This window comes from Mauremys reevesii, linkage group 1, assembly GCF_016161935.1.
Source record: "Mauremys reevesii isolate NIE-2019 linkage group 1, ASM1616193v1, whole genome shotgun sequence".
NCBI classification, from domain to species: Eukaryota; Metazoa; Chordata; order Testudines; family Geoemydidae; genus Mauremys; species Mauremys reevesii.
Window position 1 is genome coordinate 96450866 of NC_052623.1, and position 20519 is coordinate 96471384.

Consider the following 20519-nt stretch of genomic DNA (forward strand, 5'->3'; position numbering starts at 1 on the left):
GTTCTAGCAGTTGAGGTGTGAAAACCAAGGGAGGAGAAACTGGAAGCATCTAGAAATTCATATGCAATAACTGAACTTTCTGAATCTCCTCTCTCACTACATTCTTTATCCTGCAAACACCTACACATGTGCTTCATTTTACTACAGTGAATAGCCCCATTGGGGACTAAAGCTAAGCATGTGTGGAAGTGTTTGCAAGAGCAGGGCCTTACCACACAAATCTTAATATGGAACTATAGAGCCAGCATGGTTGGTTTCTGAACACTTTTTGCTTTCCCACTGTCTTCACTGAAACCTGTTCCAATAGTGCTATAGTTCTAGTGGGCTAAAACAATGGTGCATTTTGTCTTAGCTTGTAGTGTATTCTGAAAAAAAGTTTTAATATTCTGCATTTTATAATTTTACTATATCTGAATCTTTAATAGCTGGATCAATTTACCAACTTTTTCCTATTTGATTTTACAAAGTGAATCTGGGCTAACACCCGGAGTTTCATCTTTCAAGCCCATGTCATGAAGAAAACATCAAACAGAGAGTTTATAATAGAATTGCTGACAGACCCTTAAGTAGAGTGGTGCTATTGGACTATATTTCTTTTAGTGCTTTTCAATAAGCATTTACGCAGTGCCAAACTGTATTGCAATAGAAATAAATCATTTTAATCTGAAATATTTAAGCTTCTACTGTATTTCAAAAGAAAATTTGATATCGAGACTAGAAGAGACGCAAATGAAACCACTAGATAAAACTCACTTGTAGGCAATTGGCTAGGTACCCATGCTGATATTATACTTGATGCTAGAGATAAGCCCAAATCAAAATTGAAAATTTGAACAACCGAAAATTTTGTCGATAGTAAGACTCTTGGACTCAGATCAGAGCTGTCCCCAGTGATTTTACTGGAGAAGCACAAATTGAAAATGCCTGCAGGCAGGGGTGGCTCTAGGAATTTGCCCGCCCCAAGCAGGGCGGCATGCCGCAGGGGGCGCGCTGCCGGTCCTGCAGCTCCGGGGGACCTCTTGCAGACGCGCCTGCGGGGGGTGCGCTGGGAGGGCGGCAGGCAGCTCCGGCGGACCTTCCGCAGTCATGCCTGTGGGAGGTCCGCTGGTCCCGCGGCTCCGGTGGACCTCCCGCAGGCATGACTGCGGAAGGTCCGCTGGAGCCGCCTGCCGCCCTGCCGGCAAAATGCTGCCCCAAGCGTGCGCTTGGCGCGCTGGGGTCTGGAGCCGGCCCTGCCTGCAGGAGACTAGAAGTTCAGGCCTATCCAAATCTTACTTGAATCAAGAAGAGGCAATAAACAGCTAGCCTGGGTTGTTAAACAGTAGGCTTTATTAGTGTGAGGTGGGAGTGAGAAGGAGCTGAACAATCTCATTGGCTGTGGGAAGCACAGTTTTTCCGGAAGGCCCTGCCTATCTGATAAGGCATATTAATGGATTTGCATGGCTGCTAGCAATAGGTGAGCACGTGCTGCACTATCTGCTGTGACATCTGTCTACATGTTAGAAGCCCTTGCCCCACGTTAGCCCAGTTCTGCCATTGCTCCAACTTTGCCTTGCCTCCCCGCAACTCAGACTTCACAAAGTAGACACATAAGGATAAAGATTGTGCCAGGTCCCTGTACAGGAACACAGGGATAGTGAAAGACATCTTTCTCTCCCATACAGACCTAGGTGCACTTTAGCTCATAATACAGAACCATCCTCTCTAGATGTGGGGGAGTGGCTTCTCAGGATTTATTGGCCATGCCTGACTCATAAGCAAGACTGATAGAAATTCACTAATACCTCTGCTCACAGATCAGTTTATATCCTTTCACTTCACTGTTCATTAGATCTGGCAGAATGCTTTGCAATTAACAATTTATTTAGCAACTATACCCTTTCCCCACTACTCACATAATGGCTGCAAGACTTTTATACATTTTAGCACCATTAGAAATTTGGTATGTCAGAGTTACCAACTCACAATTTTATCACAAGTGTCACTATATATGGTATTTTTGTAAATTACATGGAGTCATGTGATTATGTAACAATTTCTACTTTTTTTAATCCTTTTATGTAGTGTAGACTTACAACCCTCATGGCTGCGGAGTAAAGCCTAAAGCCATACACCTAAAGGATCAAACAGAGACATTCAGGCAATCTATCTCCTGATTTGCAGGGTGTGACTCATGAACATTTGGGGTTGGCAGTATTTTTTGATGTTTTGGGTGGACACACCCTATATATCACTTGCCAGCTGATCACTGTGTATACTCCTTTGTGTAATCAATATTCAAGATTTGCTATTTGAGTTGTGTGGTCAGTCACATATGTCACATGCTCTTATTTCTGTTCCCTGACTGGATGACACAGCTATTACAAATTGCTCTCATTTTTGCCCAAAATGAATTTTTTATCATGAAATGAATTCAGACTCATGATTAAATGTGTCTTAGCTGAAGATCCAAAATTTGTTTTTTATCAATATTTGCATAAATATTGATAAAAAGGGATGTTTATGAAAACCAAATAAAAAGGGATACAAACATGATTAAAACAAAATTATATTCAGATGGTGCAAAAATAGTTACAAATTATTTATTACTGAGGACACAATTCAACATATGTACAATATGAACATAGTTAGTTCAATGTACAGTTGCTGCTGCAATTTGAGTTATTCCTGATATAATTTCTGTTGGTTGTTTCACTGCAAATATACTGCAGATTAAATATTTTCCTGTGATCTTTTAATGAAGGGTTGATTTTAATTATATTCACTTACTATGCAAATGAGATCTAAATCAAGTAGTTTATTAATATCATATCTGGAGTTGCAAAATAAATATGCCATTTAAATTTCATTAAACAAGCTTACAGTTTTGAGCTATTGCAGAATATGCATTTTTAATTATGTTACAAATTAACAGATTGTCTTACTAGTTGATACAGTGTTTCTTGTTAGCTGATGCAAAGATTTGTAAATATAGCACAGATGTAACTCTTTTTCTCCCTCAAAGCTAAAAGGAAACATTTCTTTATAGAGTTTATTTTCATTTAAAATGCAGATTAGGCCCAAGTGTTTACCTCCTTACATATGAACCACCAATCATACACAATTAATACCGTATCCACTCATGCTTTCCATAGTCACAGATTTTATGATGCATACTCATGTTCATAACTCTGTAGTCAACCATGTCTCATACCACTTCATGATATTTTAACCTTTGAGATGGATAGATGGGTGGGCTTTTTTCAGCTTCTCTAAAACCCAAATTTGTTGATTTAAACAGGGATAATTTAAGCTAGTCATATATAAATGATAAAATACTTACAATTCATAAGGCAAAGTTAATTAGTGTAAATTTGCATTTTGCAATCTAATCATGGGAATATAGTATATTAATACTTTCCATTAGTGAGGGGGGATTTGATAGCAGCCTTCAACTACCTGAAAGGGGGTTCCAAAGAGGATGGAGCTAGGCTGTTCTCAGTGTTGGCAGATGACAGAACAAGGAATAATGGTCTCAAGTTGCAGTGGAGGCGGTCTAGGTTGGATATTAGGAAACACTATTTCATTAGGAGGGTGGTGAAGCACTGAAATGGGTTACCTAGGGAGGTGGTGGAATCTCCATCCTTAGAGGTTTTTAAGGCCCGGCTTGACAAAGCCTTGGCTGGGATGATTTCATTGGTGGTGGTCTTGCTTTGAGCAGGGGATTGGACTAGATGACCTCCTGAGGTCTCTTCCAACACTAATATTCTATGATTCTATTATTTCTATATTGGCTTCTGTCTGATAATCTGCAAGTGTTATGTACATGTTAATTAATTAAACCCTGGGAGTTAGATTATTATCCCCATTTTTCAGAGTAAAAAAAATGGATATTGAGAGACAGTAAGCAATATTCTTAAGGCTACCCAGGAAACAATTAACAGAACTGGGCATTGTACCCAGATCTTTAGAGTCCGATTTGTGTGCACTGAGCATCAGACCATGACAAAGATAAAATTTACCTCTGGCATATGCATCTCCACTTACATCACTGAATTTTTCACAGCAGTGAGCTTAGCCTACACCCATCCTAGCCTTCTGCTTACTCCCTGAACTGTAAAGTAAACTGATAGGCCTACAAAGACGTATGTTCATAATTAACTGTATCCAATGCAAGAGTTTGTAAGATTGGAGTTATAGTTTCCACAACCTTATTCTCAGTCAGAGCTATGCTGGCAGTTTCATTAACAAGGGAAGAAAACGTTGGAACTGGAATCCACCCTTCCACTACAAACCACAATGTTGGTCCCATTCAAAATGTATTGTGTGGCAGCAGATGGATTTGACCCTTCCTTTAAAAATCTTGGGGATTTCTAATGCTTTAAAAAAAATCTACATTTCCATGGCTGTGGTCAAAAGATCATGTGGCCTATTGAATAAAGGGTCAATTTAATAACTCTAAGAATTGGTTTGCTTTTGTTTTTTTCAGATGATATTCTATGAAGGTTCAATTTCAGTAACCTGTTGTAGCTCAGCTCTTTATAGAAACATTATTAAAATTAAACAAATTAATAAATGAAGCAGAAATTGTTAGTATTCTTTAGGTTTAATAATGTAGAATTAAGAATGACACTCACTCGGTGATTCCTAAACTGAAGTGAAAGAGAACATAGCACAGTTGTTGTTCTGACTGTTTCAATTGCTTCAAATTAATACATTTTCTATTAAATAATCTATTAAATTCGTTAATTTGCAAAAAGCTCAATCCAGGCTCTAATTTTGTATCATTTTACACAGGGTTTAAGTACTCCATAGAGTGTGACTCCTCTGCACTGCAATGCATTTCACCCTATATTGACTATTCATTTATGCAACATTTCCAATAATCCCATTTATATCAATGGGACAGCACAAGTATAACTGAGGGCAGAATTTGACTCCATAAAAGCCATATTATGCCAGATGGACACAGGCTAAAGTGGAGTTGTAGAGATTCACACTGCTCGTGGCCTTGCTGTATATCCGAACTCTCTAATTGTTGATACTGCTGATGGCAGTGACCAAAAGAAGTCTTTGAAAAAAAAATCCAAGGGGATGGGTGCAGATACTGCCTGCGCCTGTGGGTGCACACTGCCAGCCCTATGGCCAACTGTGGAGAGGGCAGAGCCAAAGCCCATTTCATTTTTGTGCCCCTTTTGGTGTGACTTTCACATGATGTGGCACTAGGAAAGGGCAGTTCTTCCATTTCCCAGAGCATAAGGACTGCTATTGTTTCTGAACCTATTGTGGTATATACAAGGGAGATAGCCTTGCCACATCTTCCTATGTTCTATTCTTCGTGCCCATGCAAGAGCCAGACATGATCTGGCACTCACATTTCCAAATGCCGACAACAACTTGTGAAGGATTGAAAAGATTAGTTACATCAAAGCTGCAACAATGAACCAACCTTAATTTTGGCCACAGGGCGGAAATTCCTGAAGGATGCTTAGAGCTAGGACCTCAAGGACTTGAGATAACTATTTACTTTCATTACTTTGGTTATTTGTCTGCTTTTTTAAAAAGTATGTATATAATTAAAACTACAAAAGATAGTTCCATCCTGAAACCAATTCTTTTTGGCTTCGGAAAAAAAGGACTCATGAGACTGGCTGCATCCTGGCAACATATAACTCTTCTGTTAATCAAATTTCTTGTCTGATCAGCGTATGACATAAGGGGTTTCTCTAATTAAATGTCATTTTTAAAAATTTGACTCTGCCAGGTTATAAGACAATATTGCTTACCCATGAGTTTATGTGTATAATTTATTTGCCTTTTTATTGAAAAGTAAAACTAAATTAGAAGCATTATATTAATCTTTCTTAATAAACACTCGAGCGAAAAGCCAGTGCAGCCATGGGTAAATGCTATTCAAAGATATGGCCAGCTGGCATGTTTGGAGCTGATATACATCAGTTCCAAGTCATTCACATTACCCACTCTCCATGGTACACAGTACATGCATTTTTTTTTAAATGGCTAGGGAGAGGAAAGCAGCAGAAATATTCATGGTACGCATTGCGGTGAGAAAATAGGGGATGGGAAGTGTATGATACTATACAGATTTTTATGATCCATATGTTATTACAACTATCTGACAAGCCCATTTTAGGGTTCTCATGGTATTAGTAAAACATTTCTTTACTCATGCTGCCTTCCCCTCTTTTCAAACATTTCTCCCCTTGGAGTGTATCTTGCTCCTGGGCGAGACATTGCATGGTCAGTCTTAATCTAAGGAATGGAGCTCTCTCTGCACCAGTACAATGTTTTCAGCAAAAGTAGGAATATTTGCTCTTACTCCCTGTTGCTCCTATTTTGTAAGCAACATTGAGTGTGAAAGGAGGAGCAGTAAGCAGAACAGAGCAAAGAAAAAGAACCCAGAGGGTACAGAGAGAGATGAAGCTCAAAGAAGGCTCTCTGCAGCCCTTCATTTTCAACCTATTGCTTCTCCAAACAGTGTGTGTCTGCTGGGAGGGAAGAGAACAGAAGGCAAAGTTTATACTTTCCTGTGGAAAGATGGGCCTTTAGTAAGTGCTGAGTTTCAGTTTACTAATAATGGGTGTGGGCCCACAAAAACCTCATGTTCATGAATTCTAAGGAAATATGTAAATAGTTATCAGTGGCATGCAGTAACATTTATAGTAAGGCATGCAATAGATTTTTAGATGACAGCTGAAAAGGTTTATTTTCTAAATGTACACATAGCAATTAGTAAACCAAATACATTATTTTTGGCAGATACTAGCAGTCTACAAAAATGAAAACTGAGAATATATAACTATGTCATTTCTTAACATTTCTACTGCGATTGAAAATCCATTACTCTGTCTCTTTAGTCTCTTGCACTAAATGAATGAATGAACTTTTTTTTTCACTAAACTTTCCATCCTAATGAAGAGTTTGAGCTGCTAACTCAATCATACCCTTGTATGCCTTGTATATTCCATTCTACACTTGCAGCAGGAGTTCTCTTTGGCTAGGGTCCAGCTGTAAAATAGCACTGGTGAGGAAAACGCAGGTAACCGTGATCACTGCCATCCCCTGCCTGGGCATATTTGATATTCTCTTTACTTTTCCTTGCTTTTTTTTTTTTAACCATTAATGAGACTTTCATTATTCCAAACGTAGCCTATATTGAAACTTGAATCTATGCCTTAAGCTTTTACAGAGACATATTGTGTTGCAAATTTAAGCAGTGGCTGGTGTGAGAATATAGGGTACAGAACAGAAAAGCATGTGAAAGAGAAGCATATAAAAAGAAGCAATTTTCAAGAATACATTTCAAAATAGGAAAATAGGAGTGCTAATGAAGTGGAAGCAGCAGGGGAGACATTTTGTTTTAAGTACCTTAAATATTTAAATAGATTTTTTGTTTTAGAAAACAGTAAAGTTTCAAATAAATTAATTATGCATGTAGTTATCTGAAGGCTTTGTTTAAAATGGCAATTATTGTGTCCATCTCATCTCTCTATAGTGTTCTCTATACATTTCTATTTTTGCCTGTGTATAAGGTTAATGGCACTTGGCCGGTGGCCACTACCGAATGACTCTTGCATAATTTGGTCCCTTCCTCCCTCCAGTGTATGCCTTGTGTATTCAATTATCCAGTTGCATTCCTGATGCTCCACAAAATGGCATCCTCCATATGGAGTGTGCAAGACCCCCGAATGAGCATGAAGGATGCCACTTTAAAATGGCATCCTCCATATAGCGTGACCTCAGATGTATGGTGAGTGTGAAGTCATACTGTACAGAGGACCCCATTTTAAAATGGCACATTCCATGCTCATTCGGGGCCCAGATGGAATCGGCCTGAGGGCTGGATCTGGCCCATGAGCAACCATTTTTTTCTGAATTTTGTAGAACTGATCTTCTTGTGCACTGTGAATGGCTTCCTCTGTGCCACACTTTACATGGAGCAATTAATGTACATTAACTCCCTTACAGACTTTCTTTGAAAGATTTGGTTGACTTGTATTTGAATATTAATTGACGTTTAATTATTTTGAGTTAATTCTGAATTAAAATGTAACATCTATTATATATTACATCCACGTGAATATCAATGATCTCATTGTGACCAGTAGTACTACAAAGAATAGCTAATGAATTCACAATTATAAGAAACTTAAAATGAAATGCTAATACTATTCTATTTATTATTTCAAAATAAATGGAACAGATTTTTTACCCCTTTAACTATATCACTTTAGAAACCAATAAAGCGCCATAATCCCCTAAAATGAATACACTTATACTGCTATAAATGATCCACAAGGGGACTTAGGCATTGCAATGCTGAGCATCACAGCACCTAACTTTTAGGTGCCTAGGAAATCACAGGTATAACACTGTGATCCAGAAAACTGGAGTTACGTGCTTTGGATCCATATACAACAAGTGGGGACAGAGAGGCTCCTGAGAATGGGATCCATAAATCCAGTATGCTAGGCAGGGAGCCATGCAAACTAACCAATGAGAGATGCAGAGAAGAGAGAGGTGTTCTAAGCTCCCCCCCTCTCAGAAGTAAGACCCTAGGTCTGGGTTGCCAGGAGGTGTCTATCTCTGCTTGTGGTCCTCAGCCTGGAACCTAGCTCCTGGAGCCAGGTAGCTCAGGTATCTAAGTTGTTTCTTGTGAGAATGAGTCAAGACCCTGCCTCACTCCACACAAAACAGCTGGTGAAGGTGTCTCTCTTATAACTTTTATTCCACTGGTTAGAGAACCCGGGATGTGAGATATGTAGGGTCCAATTCCCCCCTCCCTTTACCAAAGGGGGAAAGAAAGGATTTGAACAGGGGTCTCGCACCACCTATGTGTGTATTCTAACCACTATGGGATATTCTGATTGATATAATGCTCCTTCCGCCTCTCCTGTTGAAGCTGTTCCACTGTGTATAAATAGAGTCACCAGGCAAGCAAAAGAAGGAAAATGTTTCTCTATACTGGTAGTTAGGACACCTCCATGAGAGTATGAACCCCTGATATTTAATTATTTAGCCACAGTGGAACAGCTTCAATCTCCCCCTCCCCTAGCCTCAGTGTATCCCATAACTCAGTGCTTAGAGCACTCTCCTGAGATGTGTGGGATATCCCTGTTCAAATTCCCCTCCCCACCCCAGGCAGAGGGGTGGGGGGAACTGAACCGTTGTTTCCCACATCAGGATAGAAATTATAAAGTAGGCATCTCCACTGATTATTTTGTGTGGAATGATGCAGGTGCCCCCTCTGGTACTTTTCTGCCCTTCAAGCAGAGGTGGCAATTCAACCTGGGTCTCTCACATCCCAGGTGAGTTCTCTAACCTTTGGACAAAAAGTTATAAAGTGGGCAGAACTACCAGCACCTCTTCCTCCTCCTCTTGATTTTGAATGGGCCTCGATCCGGTGTGCAACCTTTGAGTAGGCCTATTGGATTGGGCCCAACATGTGAGTTAGGAGGACAAACACCTATCTTCCCCAGGATCACTCTGAGGCTTAGGCAGAAGATAGGCATCTGGATATCCAGAGCTGAGCAGCAAAGTGAATGCCCAGAGGCAAAACCATAGGTTCCTAGAGAACTTTTACTGAAAAAATTTAGGCACTGAGTAAGTTTAGGTACAAACAGCATTCAGTGCAGCCAAGCAGGAATTTTATGAATTACAGTGAAGCCTAAAACTGGGATTTAGGTGCCTGAGGCTGGGGTTAGGCATCTGAGTACCTTTGTGGATCTGGGTGTTAAAGTTATATAGTGGTATGACTGCATCCACACTAGGGATTGTCCTGATTTACTAAAATGACACCCTAACCAAACTAATGAAATTGCTGCAAAAACTGTTTATAGACGAGGCCTCAGGAGTTAGGAAATAGAAAAGGTCTGGGAACAAAGCTAAATTAAAAACTGGAAGATATAGTCACATCAGTGGGAAAACTGTTGAATTATTTTTTTGAAAACACTTAGGTTTCAGGCATCCTTTTACAGAGTAAGGATAACGTTTTCAAATTTTGATGGCTAACTTTAGGCTCATTAGCCCACATTTAAGTACCTATATGAGTCCGATGTTCTAAGGTGCTCTTTGCTGAGCACTTCCTTCCATCAAAGTCAAGGTCCCAGTGACTCAGTAGGACTCTGGGTGCTTCATACTTTTGAAAATCAGACCACTTAGGATCTGATCTAAAGTCCATTGAATTAAAAGGAAAACTCCTATAGTTTCCAGTAGACTGGATCAGACAGACCTTCATTCAGGTGCCTAAATATGGATTCAAATGCCAAACTTTATACCTCCATTTTGTGATTTTTTTTTCTTCCGTTTCCCTCACAGGAGTGAGGTAAAGTTTAGTTCATAAATATTTGTCATGCTAAGAACATAAGAACATAGGAGTGGAAGGGACCTCCTGGAGCATGGAGTCCAGCCAGTCCCCTGCAAAAGCAGACAATCACATCATAGAATCACTTTCCTAAATGCATTAAGCTTTCTTGCCACCACCACTCCTACTGGAAGGCTGTTCAAGGACCAAATGCTCTTTTAGACCCTTTGATCTTTGCTATATAACTACAGTGTATTAATATTATTTGCTTTTAGCCTCTTCTTAAATACAACTGGCTATTGATTATGGAATACTGGCGGTACTATGTAATGCCTTTGTTTGAAAGTTGCATATGAAATCTAAACACAAGATGTATATATTTTTGTATTGGTGTGTTGTGTGTGTTCAGTGTAGCTATCTATGTTGGTTGCTAGGTGACAGCATGTTTTCAAAAATGGCTGCTATCCCAATCAAAAATGAAATTTCACATTAGCATATGACTTTGCTAAACATCCTCTACTTTCAAGTTAAATTTTGCTTTTGTCAAATTCTATTAAATTGACAGCAAAGTTAGAACTGAAAAATCAAAGGTACCTCAACAGATGTGAAATTCTTGCAGAAAGATATTCTTCAAAAACGTTCTAAAAGGAAATCAGAGACTTTCTCTGAGCACCATTCCTTATTTTTTATAGCACACTATACATTACATAAGTCTGACCATTTGAAAACAGGAATGAAATAATGACATACTGTGGGGTTTTTTTAAATCAAGGGCCTGAAAAACTAACATACTGACAATAAAAATAGATCAGCATACATTTTCCAGATCTCAGTACTAAGCAATTTACCAAAAGTATGGATTTAACAAAGAAACCATACAATCTCTTTGAGTAATTAAGAGAACCATGAACTGTTAAATTACTCAAACTTTAGGTTTTATAGGTGCTTTTCAAAGCACAGAGAGAGACACCACTGTTATTAATCAGACTTTCACTTCCAAATACACAAATTGGTTTCTAGGTGATACTGTTAGTAGAATTAATCTATCAGTTGTTTCTATTATTATTTTATTTTCAAGCAGTACACAACATCCACAGAATGTGCTCTTTATCCACCATCACCTGACGAGGTACATTTTTTTAAAACAAAAATAACTCCTCACTCTATTGTAGATTCATGGTGTATTCTGGGGCCCAATCATGTAGAAGCACTATAAGTGCACCTACATTTGACCTGGGAGATGTGATTCCCAGCTTAGGTATGCATACCCACCCTAGCTTTGCTTGAGCTAACACTCAAAATAGCAGTGTAGCTGGGACAGCAAGGGCAGCAGCTTAGGCTAGCTGTCCGACTACATACCTGAAAACGATGGGTGTCGTTACATACTCAGGTGGCTACCTCAAACCACAGAATGTTCTACCCCAACTACATTGCTATTTTAGCATGCTAACTTGAGCAGAGCTAGCAGGAGTATGTCTAGGTGAGCTAGATATTACACCTCTTAGCTCTGATAAGTCTGATGGAAATATATATCTGCAGCAAATAACATGAACGGATTTTGATCCTTTGGAACTTTATGTATATCATGCAATGACCATAGCCAATGAGGCCCAGACCACAGAAGTTTCCATATCATAACTGCATGTTTCCCAGATTGCTCACTGGAATAATTACCTCTCATACAGACAATTGCTAATCCAAAGATCCCACAAGTAAAACACATGTCCCAGAGCCACAGAAGATACTGTTTTCACTTTTGAAATAAATTTTGCTCTGTGTTAGAGTGCTCATGGGACATGACATTAATCACTGATATAGAATCTCTGCACAGATGAATTATTTGACAATGCTAGATGAGGATCAGGATAAGCACCCTTTCCAGGGTGGCACTGCAGAGTCTTGCAAGGATAAGATAGCATACTGTCTCCAAAAGGACTAAGGTGTGAGCCAGAACCATCATTTTAGAAAATTAGCCTTTGGTAAAGGAAACTCATCTACAATGTCTTCTTTCTTTGAGACGGGTGAAACAAAAGGAAAGGCGGATCCTGGCATCCATTCTGGCTGCTTTCTGTAACTCTAGCAGCACAATGCAACCATAAAGACTGCTCATCCAGTCACCTGAGAAGTTCCCAGAGAGGTGAATCCCCATGTGGTGTAGGGCTGGTGTAGCAGCTCCTATGCAGCTTCTTTCCTGCTCCATGCCATCTGGACTGCAAGCTCTGTGCTACACCTCTTAGAAGCGCAGTAGGGAATCTCATTCAAGATGCCTAGGCACCACAAATGAGTGTTTGTATTCTGTGTCTCTTTTCTAATCTTCATATGTAAGCAAGTTTCTCACAATCACTTCTAAGTTTAGTCTTTACTGTACAAATCTTGACCCAAAAACCCAGTACCTATGTCAAATAACCATATGATGGATTTGGGAATGCTGTTTCAGGGCAGTAGTCATTCTCTTTCTCTCTAGGGGTACGTCTACACTACGGGACTATTCCGAATTTGCATAACCGGTTGTGTAAAACAGATTTTATAAAATCGAGTGCGCGCGGCCACACTAAACACATTAAATCGGTGGTGTGCGTCCATGGTCCGAGGCTAGCGTCGATTTCTGGAGCGTTGCACTGTGGGTAGCTATCCCGTAGCTATTCCATAGTTCCCGCAGCCTCCCCCGCCCCTTGGCATTTCCGGGTTGAGATCCCAGTGCCTGATGGGGCAAAAATCATTGTCGCGGGTGGTTCTGGGTACAGCCTCACCCCTCCCTCCCTCCCTGAGCAGCAGACAACCATTTCGCGCCTTTTTTTGCTTGGTGAACTGTGCAGATGCCATAGCACAGCAAGCATGGACCCTGCTCAGCTCCATACCGCAATCGTGAATGTTTTAAACACCTCGCGCACTCTTGTGCAGTAATGGTGAACCAGGACCTTCAATCCAAGGCGAGGAGGAGGCGGATACGGCAGCGCAGCGATGACAGTGATGAGGACGTAGACACAGAATTCTCTCAAACCGCGGGCCCCTGCGCTTTGGAGATCCTGATGGTAATGGGGCAGATTCTATCCATTGAACGCCGATTTTGGGCCCGGGAAACAAGCACTGACTGGTGGGACCGCATTGTGTTGCAGGTGTGGGATGATTCCCAGTGGCTGCGAAACTTTCGCATGCGTAAGGGCACTTTCATGGAACTTTGTGACTTGCTTGCCCCTGCCCTGAAACGCCATAATACCAAGATGAGAGCAGCCCTCACAGTAGAGAAGCGAGGGGCGATAGCCCTGTGGAAGCTTGCAACGCCAGACAGCTACCGGTCAGTCGGGAATCAATTTGGAGTTGGAAAATCTACTGTGGGGGCTGCTGTGATGCAAGTAGCCAAAGCAATCACTAAGCTGCTGCTACGAAAGGTTGTGACTCTGGGAAACGTGCAGGCCATAGTGGATGGCTTTGCTGCACTGGGATTCCCTAACTGTGGGGGGGCGATAGATGGAACCCATATCCCTATCTTGGCACCGCAGCGCCAGGGCACCCAGTACGTAAACCGCAAGGGGTACTTTTCAATGGTGCTGCAAGCACTGGTAGATCACAAGGGACGTTTCACAAACATCCACGTGGGATGGCCAGGGAGGGTTCATGATGCTCGCGTCTTCAGAAGCACTACTCTGTTTAAACGGCTGCAGCAAGGGAATTACTTCCCAGACCAGAAAATAACAGTTGGGGATGTTGAAATGCCTGTCGTTATCCTGGGGGACCCAGCCTACCCCTTGATGCCATGGCTCATGAAGCCATACACAGGCAGCCTGGACAGTGGTCAGGATCTGTTCAATTACAGGCTGAGCAAGTGCAGAATGGTGGTGGAATGTGCATTTGGCCGTTTAAAGGCGCGCTGGCGGACATTACTGACTCGCTCAGACCTCAGCCAAACCAATGTCCCCTATGTTATTACTGCTTGCTGTATTCTCCACAATCTCTGTGAGAGTAAGGGGGAGACCTTTATGGCGGGGTGGGAGGCTGAGGCAAATCACCTGGCCACTGATTACGCGCAGCCAGACACCAGGGAGATTAGAAGAGCACACCAGGAAGCGGTGCGCATCAGAGAAGCTTTGAAAACGAGCTTCATCAATGGCCAGGGTACAGTGTGACTGCTGTGTTTGTTGATGAACACCCAACCCCCTTGATTGACTCAGTCCCTGTAAGCAACTCCCCTCCCCTTCGAGTACAGCTTACTTATGCAAATAAAGTCACTCTCATTTAAAAAGCATGAATTCTTTATTGATTCATTATAAAAAGAGGGAGAGAAGTAAGGGTGTGGTTTGGGAGGAGGATAGGAGGGATGGAGAAGGCCATTAAAATAAAAAATTCACAGTAACGACATCCTTCTGGTTGGGCTGTCCACGGGGGTGGAGTGGGCGGGTGCACGGAGCCTCCCCCCACGCGTTCTTACACGTCTGGGTGAGGAGGATGTGGAACATGGTGAGGGTTGAGGGTGGTTATACAGCGGCTGCAGTGGCACTCTGTGATCCTGCTGCCGTTCCTGAAGCTCCACAAGACGCCGGAGCATGTCAGTTTGATCACGCAGCAGCCCCAGAGTTGCATCCCACCACCGCTGATCTTCCTGCCGCCACCGCTGATTTTCCTGCCGGTCTTCCTGCCGCCACCTCTCATCTCGGTTGTCCCTCCTGTCCTCATGTTCATCCCTCCTGTCCTCACGTTCACTGGCCTCTTTCCTGTAATTTGATACCACGTCCTTCCACTCATTCAGATGAGCTCTTTCATTGCGTGTAACTTCCATAATATCCGAGAACATCTCATCTCGCGTCTTCTTTTTCCTCCGCCTTATCTGTGCTAGCCTTTGGGATGGAGGAGGGATGGTTGAAAAATTTGCAGCTGCATGAGGGAGATAAATATTTAGAAAGATACATTTTACAGAACAATGGTTATACTCTTTCACAGTGAACAGCACTATTCACCTAGCACATGTGATTTCCCTACAAGGTCGCATTTTTCATCTTAATAGTGAGTGCTTGTAGCTCTGGAGTTACAGATCTCACAGACACAGGTCCAGGCATCAGAATTCAGCTTGCATGCGGCCCTGGTAAGCCACTGTCTTTCGGCTTCTGTAGTGATTTACCCCTCCCCCCCAACGCATGGCTAATACCACGCTAGCTCCCTGCTAATCAACAACCTTCCCACCCCCCCACCCACTGCGTGTCTGGTAGCTTTGGGAAGATCGCCGGTGACCAAACACAGAAAAGATCATCGGCATTTCACTCCTCCCCTCCCCCCGCTTCGCTACGTGCAGGAAAGTTTTTTTATAAGCTGCTGCAGTCCACGAACCCAGTAGAAAAATGGCCACCCCCCTTACTTAAATTCCTGATTTTTAACCAGGTTATCCTGAACGATATCACTTTGCTGAGGATAACAGAACAAGATAAAGAGCGGATGCTTCTTGAATGCCAGCAGTCACCGGGACCATACGCTGCTATGCTTTGCCATGCAATGATACCTGATTACTTGCTACATGCATGGCGTGGTAAAGTGTCCTACCATGGTGGGCGGAACAAGGCTGCCTTGCCCAGAAACCTTCTGCAAAGGCTTCTGGAGTACCTACAGGAGCGCTTCATCGAGATGTCCCTGGAAGATTTCCTCTCAATCCCCGGACATGTTAACAAACTTTTCTAAGTAACGATACTGTCTGCGAATGCATCCCAAGTCCTCAGGGCAAATCAATCATTAAAAAAGGCTTGCTTAAAAAACAGTGTTTGCTATTTGCAAAGGTACACTCACCAGAGCTCCCTTCCATGGCATCATTGTCTGGGATAGTGGCTTGTGAGGGCTGGGAGGACGGTAATTCCGTCAGGGTGATAAAAAGCTCCTGGCTGCTGGGGCTCACGGAGTGCTGTGTGCTCTCTGCTAGGTCTTCCTCCTCTTCTTCATCTTCATCTTCCCCGTCTGCATAATCCTCAGCCATGGCAGAGATTACAACCCCCACCTCGGAATCCACGATCAGGGGTGGGGTACTTGTGGCGCAGCCCCCTAAAATTGCATGCAGCTCAGCATAGAAGCGGCATGTTTTTCGACCTGCCCCGGACCTTCCGTTTGCTTCTTTGGTTTTCTGGTAGGCTTGTCTGAGCTCCTTAACTTTCACTCTGCACTGTACTGAGTCCCTGCTGTGGCCTTTATCCGTCATAGCCTTAGAAATTCTTTCAAATACTTTTTAATTTAGTCTTTTGGAACGCAGTTCTGTTAGCACTGAATCCTCTCCCCAGATAGCGATCAGATCCAGTACCTCCCGTGCAGTCCATGCTGGGGCTCTTTTACGATTCTCAGGAGACTGCATTGTTAACTGTGCTGATGAGCTGTGCGTGGTCACCTGTGCTGATGAGATCTCCACGCTGGGGAAGCAGGAAATGAATTTCAAAAATTCGCGGGGCTTTTCCTGTCTACCTGGCCAGTGCATCCGAGTTCAGAATGCTGTCCAGAGCGGTCACTGGTGCACTGTGGGATACCGCCCGGAGGCCAATACCGTCGATTTGCGGCCACACTAACCGTAATCCGATATGGTAATACCGATACTAGCGTTACTCCTCTCGTTAGGGAGGAGTACAGAAACCGGTTTAAAGAGCCATTAAAATCGATATAAGGTGCCTCCTAGTGTGGACGGTTGTGGTGTTAAATCGGTTTTACGCTCCTAAAACCGGTTTAAACGCCTAGTGTAGACCAGGCTTTGCATACACACATACACACACATGGCTTCAGGATCTGCTTTAAAATAGCTTTCACCACCTCCATCAGGAGAAAATCCCCCTTTTTTATAGTGTTTCCTAGTTATGACCATTGTATCCACTGAAATATTTCCTCCCACTCTGTGGTTTTGCACTCTTCTTTCTAACAAAGGGACTCAGTTAGCTCAAGGGATCGATCATGGGATATAGAGTCATTCATTTTCCAATTGCCTTCTCCTGACTGTTCAGCATCCTGTGTAAAGTGAGTTGGCAGTCTGAGTCCAATTCCCAGGGACAGATATCTGGATCACAAAGCTAAAACTACCACAAATCTCATCAGAGAGACCAAGGCAGAAGAGCTTTAGTGACTGAATTATACTCTCTTCCCTACACAGGGGTTAGGATTGAGGTAGCTTAGTGGTGGGAAGCTTATACTTCTACTGCATCTCCTGTAATTATATTAGGGATAAAAGAGTACTGCAGTCTCTAATGCTGCCAATCTGGCAGTGTTGTACCCAAGCCCTCACATGGCAAGGAGCTAGAGGAGGCACTGTGCCTTTAAGATGATGCCACTTACAACTGGCCTCTGACATAGCATTCATTTGCATCATCCCCATCATAGGACTTGGTCTTAAAGGCCCAATCTGCCCACTACTTTTTTATTTGTACACTCTGGTGAATAGATTTTTTAATCTGTTTTTTCCATTGCTGCTTCTCCCTTAGCTTTTGTACTAGTCTTGAAATCTTTTTTTTTTTTTTTTGGTGTGCGAACTAAAAATTAAATGAAACTCAGGGGAAAGAGAGCAAAAAGAGCTTTTTAAAAGGTATTGCAGAGACTTTCCACACAGGGACAGCACTTTGGATGCAATCATTCTCTTTACTCTTTCCTTTCCACTCAATTTAGAAATCATTGGTTTGAATGTTTTCCTGAAGGCTTGCATTGCTTAATCCATACATCTATTAAACAGTTCAAAGTTTACTGGATGATGAACTATATATCTTGAAAGTAATTTATCATGTATAGGTTTAAAGATTTCTAACTTTTTGTTGATGGGTTATAAAACATAAAATATGCAATGAAAAATTACATCAATGTGAGTTTTGAACTATTCTGTCAAAATACTTTATCTCCAAGCTATTGGGACCAGCTTTCATTGGTGTGAATTAGCTCCTCCTTTCTCTATTCTCAGTTTCAAAATCTCTTGATGTGAAAGGGTGAGTGTTGCCACATTAGTCACCATCAAAGAAAGGATCAACAGCTTAATATTATAAATAAAGTAAGTTACATTATGGTGCAAAGTGCTATTTTAGTAACATTAAAAAGAAATTATTTTGAGTTGGTTAGGTACAGCATTGGGTCAAAGTTATATCTAACTTTGCCTGAAGCACAAAGCACCATACATCCGTCTACTGTATTTGCCATCTTGTAAGTTTAGTGCTTGTGTCTAATACATATACATTGATTTATTTCTGTTTCCTTAATTATGCATGTCCTATAAGAAACACTAATTTCACCTTTAAAAAACCAAAACCAAAACCTTTTTAACATCATTTAATTTAAACATTGTTAACAAAGTGAACTTCATTAGCATTTCCATTTGATAACCACGGTATTTTGTATACTATTGTGAGTATAATTGAAATGTATATGTCAGAGACCCTGTTCTCTATACCTTATGCATTTTTAAATGGCTCTTTCATTTATATTATGCAAATTAAATATTGGTTTCCTGTTATCTGTAACCTTTTCTGCAGTTCTGCAGTACTAGATGTAACTGAGGAAGTTACATTTAAGAAATGGGTTGAGAATTAAACGAAGGGTATAACTGGGTCTAAAAAGCAAATTGCACATGTTCTGTGTGCCCAGTGCAATCAGTTTACATTTAGAGTTCTCAGTGAAGTCACGGGGAGATTTGAGTCCTGATCAATTACAGGATTGGGTTCTACCTCCTTTAAGAACTATCACTACAGCTCCACTTTCGCCTTTCTGTATGACACAAAATACAGCACTTAAAAGTATTAAAGGATACTGGGACACAGAGGCCCATTTGTTGTTCAGTACTCTGTGGTAGCAACTCTCGTCAGGTCTGACATAGGTACTACATACTACTTCAGTAATATTTGTACAAAACATTCCTTGTGAGGTATCCTCTGAAAGCTAATAACCCACTGGTTATTAATATAATTGTAAAACGTGTTAACATTATGTATGAAGTTATGAATTCCCTCTGTATGATGTTACTAAAACATGTTTAAGACAAGACAGTCTAGCCCTAAGTAAAGGTGATAAACAGGCCTGTCCTGGTCAAAGAATGTGGGTTTACCTCAATTTACCAATTAGCTGTAAATAAAGCTATACCGATGCACCCCAGAAAGTCACATGAGACTGAATCCCCAAGAGGTCTTTCTGACTTGTAAGACAAAGACATCCCTTTATCCGTCACCATAAGAAGACAAAGAAGAAGTAAGACTGGCCAATAAAAAGCTGGAAAGGAAACTGTGTGTAAAAGAAAAGATACCCAAGTATCTTGCTAGACTGAGTTTTAGACTTGTATATGTGAGTTTTCACTTTTATTTGCTTGTAACCATCTCTATCTTTATCTCTTTTACTTAATCTGCACCCTTTTGTTAATAAACTTGTTTTATTCTTACTATAAGCCAGTTCAGTACTGTTTGAAGGGAAGGGTGTATTTATCCCAATTAAATTAAATTAATAAGATGTGATATACTGACTCTTTAACAGAGCAGCAAAATTAATATCATCTGTGAATACACTGTGAATTACAGAGAAACATCTTTGAAGAGGTCAGGGCTGGATTGTTACTTGCTAGCAAGACTAGGGCTGGGAGAGCCTTGAGCAGTCAGCCAGTGAGAAAGAGAGACTGGTGTGGCTGGGAGCTGACACACTGTCTAATCACCAGCAAAACTCCCTCTTGCTGAGACAGAGAGGTAACACAGTGGCTGACAGCTCCAGGTATCCCCAGCAGCATGTTACAGACCCATATGCTATAAGTCTTAATTCCTCTATCTGATATATATACACACACAACTCCAACTGACTTTATTGGGAACTCTGAGTGCTCAGTATATTTGAATAACAGGCTACTTAGTCAGACGCCTAAATAGGAATTTGGGAATCTACGTGTGTAGAAATCTTGTCCTCCACTTATTCACAACCACTGATAAATAAGCTTAATGGCGCTAGATATTTGTAGTCTCCCCACTTTGGGGTACTTAATACGGATCCTGTGGGGAGCCACAATTTAAAGAAAGGTGAAATTTCTGTGTAAGAGAGAAACTGCTGCATCAGAACAAAATCCCTACTGTGACTCAAAGGAATACCCTTTGAAAGTGGAAACAAATCTTTTGCTGCAATAAGTTGTCTCTATCTTTCTCTTGAGCCTATGATGGCTAAAACAAGCTGCATGGGAAGACAGGAAGATAGTGTCTAATTTTTATTTTATTTTTTGGTCATCTAACTGATGTTCTGTTTGCCTTATTAAACCCCT